General features: G+C 25.6%; 1 non-coding gene across 1 annotated transcript; it reads left to right on the plus strand.

Annotated features, from left to right (window-relative positions):
• Positions 1-4,575: 4,575 nt before the first annotated feature.
• LOC132937623 (5S ribosomal RNA) lies at positions 4,576-4,694 on the plus strand. Its single transcript, XR_009663743.1, has one exon. It is a non-coding gene; the product is annotated as a 5S ribosomal RNA (ribosomal RNA).
• Positions 4,695-5,141: the final 447 nt, after the last annotated feature.

Here is a 5,141-nt window from a genome sequence, read left to right on the forward strand (position 1 = left end):
TCATTTATATTTACTCCAAGATTGCCAGTCCGATAAATATTATAATAGTGTTTTCAATAATAACAATGCTTTAACGAGAACCGTTGGCGCGGACCAGAGGATACTAAGGTTTTTTGTGCCACTATAACACTACAATATGTGTGCAAAACATGTTGCCTACACTAAAGAAGGAAAAATGTATTATGAAATCATACATTTATAAATTACAATCACACATTACTACGTACCTGTAATGTGGCTTAAATTTGTATAAGCGTATTGGAAACGGACTATTTTAAGGTAAAATGAGAAATAAGTGACAAGTCTTGTCTGTCAGGTAAATCAGTTTGTGTATTTTTGGGTTATCGTCTAATAAATTCATTTTTATACTGATTGATTTAATGTAGCGATGAATATTGTGAAACTTATACGGATGTATAGCTCTATTTGCTCAAGACTTAAACATAGGAACTGTAAAGTAAATGCAATTGTTTTATCTGCTTATTTATGTTATGTTTATGTATGTTGACAACAATTTTAATTTCTTTTACAATTTAATGTAATAATTTTTCCAAACAATATCGCACTACACGTCTGCTAATTAATAGGTACATTATTTTTATTGAGCCTAGTCTTTGTTTTTTTGTTTAACTGTATAGATACTATTCTATGTTACAATATCAAACAATTGTGTAGTTTACAAATATGGTTTATTTCTATATTTTATATCATATTTATGGATAAGAAATAAGTAGGTACATGGTACGTCTTTTTTTACTTTTAATTAAAAATTTAATCATTTTTTCCAAACATAAATCGCAATATCATTCATTAAAAATGAATAATTAAATTAAAATTATAATAATTGATGTACAATAATAATTTACACTCATCTAATATATAGATAAAAACTGATTAAACAATTAAAATATGAACACCTAAACTTTTAAATACTTAATACTTAAACAATTATTTTGAACTATACAATATTCAGAATAAATTGTTGTCACCATGTCACAGGAATTGTAACATTAAAATAGAATGTTCATAAAATAAAAGTCTTAAAATATTATTTAACAATTCAGCCATGCCAAAATAGTTTCATTTTTTGATTTTCTAATAAAGAAATTATTTTATGAATGTTTTTTTAAGTAACGTTTTCCTATTTCCGTTTTGAATATATTATCTAAATTAAACTTATTTGATGCAAATATTATGATTTAATTTTTTTAGTCATTTCTAATTTTATACATGTTTCATTGTACTTATAGTTATCAAATTTTAATTATCATGGCTATAACACTTAAAATTTTATGTGTTGTTATATTGCGTCATAAATATTATTAATAGCGTTTTGATAAGTTGTTAAAATTACAACAAACGAATTAGGTATAGAAATATTGTTGGTTATTACTTATTATTTTTAAAGTACCTCTTTTCATCAAAACTACAGTATTATATTAAATTTAAATTGTTTCTATTGTAGTTAGCATACTTTAAGGAAGTAGATATACCCAGTGCTTGACTATTGTAGGGTGGAGGGGCGCAACGGGGCCTAGTACCACAACTATATTTCAGATATTTTAGCGAATCCATTTTTTTTTTTAGAATTAGGAAGCAAAAGAAAGCAAAGAAGGATTTTTGAAAATTGTTTATAGAATATGTGTAAGTATGTATTGATATATTATTATGATACAGTGGTACATGATAATTATTCTAATTTCTAATGGCACTAGATATTTTGTATGAGTTACTATATAAATGATAAGCATACATTATAATGCACAGTATGGACTAGAATTGTTCGTAAAGTTTGGCAAATAGATGTTGGTAAAAGAACCGTTGGTTATTGGAAAAATATTTGTTATAATAATAAATAGTAATTATTATTGTACTTGTTAGAAAAAATGTAAACGCCATATACTATACCTACTTAACTCATTTGCTTGCCCCATGTTTTATTGTTAAATAACTACCTATATATATTATATGGTTAAAACTTAAAACTTAGATAAGCGGTAATTTCGCTTTAAATAATTAAAACCGGGTTTTTTAATTAACAACACGCGTATTTATGTATATTTTTCAATACATGTTTTAAACTACTAATAATACTTTATTAACATTTCTATTTACTATAGAAGGCTTGCAAATAATAAACGTCATAATAGATGACATTTATTTTATATTTAAAACTTCAAACCCATGGCTAATAAGAGTAAATTATAATATTTAATTTGCTGAAGTATCCCGTAGTGATGTCATAGTTTTAAATGTACAGCTGGCTAGCTGATATTTTAAAAACACTTCTGGCTATGAAACAACATAATACATATCTAATATGTCAATATGATGTCGAATAGAGTGGAAAACGTGATTACAAATGTTGAAAAATATTATTATGATACCTAGAGTAGAATTGACAGTATACGGGGTGTTTCACAAAGCTTACTTACAGCTTACTCCCCCTTTTTCTTTAATAATGCAGTTTTTCAAAATCTAAATTTTGGAATTTTTAAATATAATTAAAGACCATATTTTTGAATACCTACCTACTTGAGATGTCTTGCATAATTTATTGGAATGTACTTAGGCAATAAAAACTTCTGTTTTTTAAATGAAAACCATTTTTTTACTTTAAATTATTCAGCAAATAAACTTTTTGAAAATGTTTATGTTTCTAAATCAAAATTTGAACAAATAGTTTCTGCCTCATTAAATTTTATGAACCAACATATATTTTCTAAGAACGCAAAAAATTATTTTAAAAAAAGATCAAGAAAAAATTTTATACGTAGGTCGTAAACGATTTTATAGAACTAAAGAAGTATTTGACATAATATTATTAGTATATTCATTCATCATTCAGTTTATTCAGAAAATTGCATACGTAAGTAACAACACTAATAACCGGTGGCTTTAATATTGGCTATTACATTAAAGTATTCAATACATGATTTATTATATTACATTCAGTGGCAATGTGACATAATATCCTTGGATGTGTCAGAAGTCCATACTATGGTCATTAAAACTTTATAAGAAACGTGTTGGTAAACATTTAATGCCTTATAATTTAATCATTATATAAATATAAAATTAATTCATAAATAGAACCTTAGACTCATGGTATAGGAAATTTAAAATATTTTGTTTTAATATAAAATTGTTAATGTGCAAAAATAACACGTTTAGCATTGAGACTTAAAAAGCAAATTTTAAGAAGGATTGGGACAAAAGTCAAACTGTCGTAATGTATTAGCATATATAGGTATAAGGAATACTATCTATAAATAAATTAACACAGTCATATTTATATCAATCCATAATGTGTTAGATGAACTGCCAATTTTATAAAGCAAAAAAAAAATATTGATTTATAGCGTGGAAAAATAATTATTTTAACTTTTAATGCTATGGCATTATTAAACAAATTTAGAAATTATAATTTATTTTATAAATTCGTATTTATTTGTAGTCTATTAATTTAACATGAGATATTCTTTGGATTTATAAAACATAGAATTCAAATCAAAAAATTTTAGTTTGCTTAAGACCCATATTTTAGAGCATTCTCTAGGTCAGGGTGGTCCAACCTTTTATAGTTATAGAATATAGACTATATAGTATAATATAGTAATTTATAGTATAGCGGGCCAATATTTACACTTTCATAAATACACTGGGAGCAGCCAAAACAAATAAAATCTCTCACCAAAAGAATTCGAATTCGCTGTGGCTACTATACAAATACCATACCTACAAACGTACTTCTACGAAGTGAGCTGAATTTAATCATGGTTATGGACGTTGCTTATTGCATGTATGAGGTATATTATATTAATTTAAAGTTTTTTTTAATATAATAAGTCTTCTACAGGGAGAAGCCAAAAAAAAATTTCGAGTGCCGCATAACTAGAGTGTACAGGTGTACCACAAGCTTTTGAAAGTATTTGTATGATGATTTTATACAAAATATTTTCTATTTTTATAAATTAAAATAATTAAATATATATCAATCTATCATTAACGTAATGTTGTTTATATGTATTCGATAATATGTATCAATATAGATTTTAATCTACCGTGGTATGTATGATAGTCACACGGAATAAGTATACCTTATATCTTAGTCCGTGGATAATCAATAAAAATATATTGATAACGATTCATCTATGAAAGAATTAAGCAATCAATAAAAAATTAAAAAGTAACAGATTTAATACATATTAATTGTATTGTGTTTTCACAACTAGGAACTCCCAAATTATTTTATTTATTTTTTCAAGCATTTTTATTTATGATGAATGTCATTAAATTATTATTGTAAAAAATATTAAAATATTGTGTAGTACATAATAATATATTTAATAATCATAGTTTAAAATTAACTTATGTAATAGGTAAGTTATCTATTTGAAGAGGACGCCACACTCACAACATTTTACAGTAAAAATATAGTTCCTGTATTGCAACGTACAAGGGAATAGGGATACATATAATACCTATATAGACTGATCGCAAAATATAATCTTTTGAATTATTTTTATAGAAAAATATTATTATCTAATTGCCATCTGATAACTACCTTCTTTCGCCAACGACCATACCACGTTGAATACACCAGTTCTCGTCCGATCACTGAAGTTAAGCAACGTCGGGCGTAGTTAGTACTTGGATGGGTGACCGCTTGGGAACACTACGTGCCGTTGGCATAATTTTTTTACTTTGTCAATGTAATTTAAAACAATCTTTTAATTTTTATATTGGGTTAGGTTTATTATATAATATATTTTTACAGCATCAGTGATGTATTAAAACTTTATTACATAATATATTTTTACAGCATCAGTGATGCATTAAAACTTTATTATATAATATATTTTTACAGCATCAGTGATGCATTAAAACTTTATTTTATTTAAATTATACATTCGTAATTTGGTAGTTCGGTGACAATTCTCATTGTGTGTTATGTGCACATATAATTTTTGAAAAATTGTACAACGCATAGGTAGGTAGGTAATCACAATCACAACATCGAAAACAATAATCACTTAGACTATAACTTGAATATTTTTCAAGTTATTTATTTTTATTGGACATTGGTGATAGTTTCTGGAGCGTCTGAGCGATGAATGTAACTTTTGATTTTACAATGA

The sequence above is a fragment of the Metopolophium dirhodum genome, chromosome 1 (assembly GCF_019925205.1).
Source record: "Metopolophium dirhodum isolate CAU chromosome 1, ASM1992520v1, whole genome shotgun sequence".
Classification (NCBI taxonomy): Eukaryota; Metazoa; Arthropoda; class Insecta; order Hemiptera; family Aphididae; genus Metopolophium; species Metopolophium dirhodum.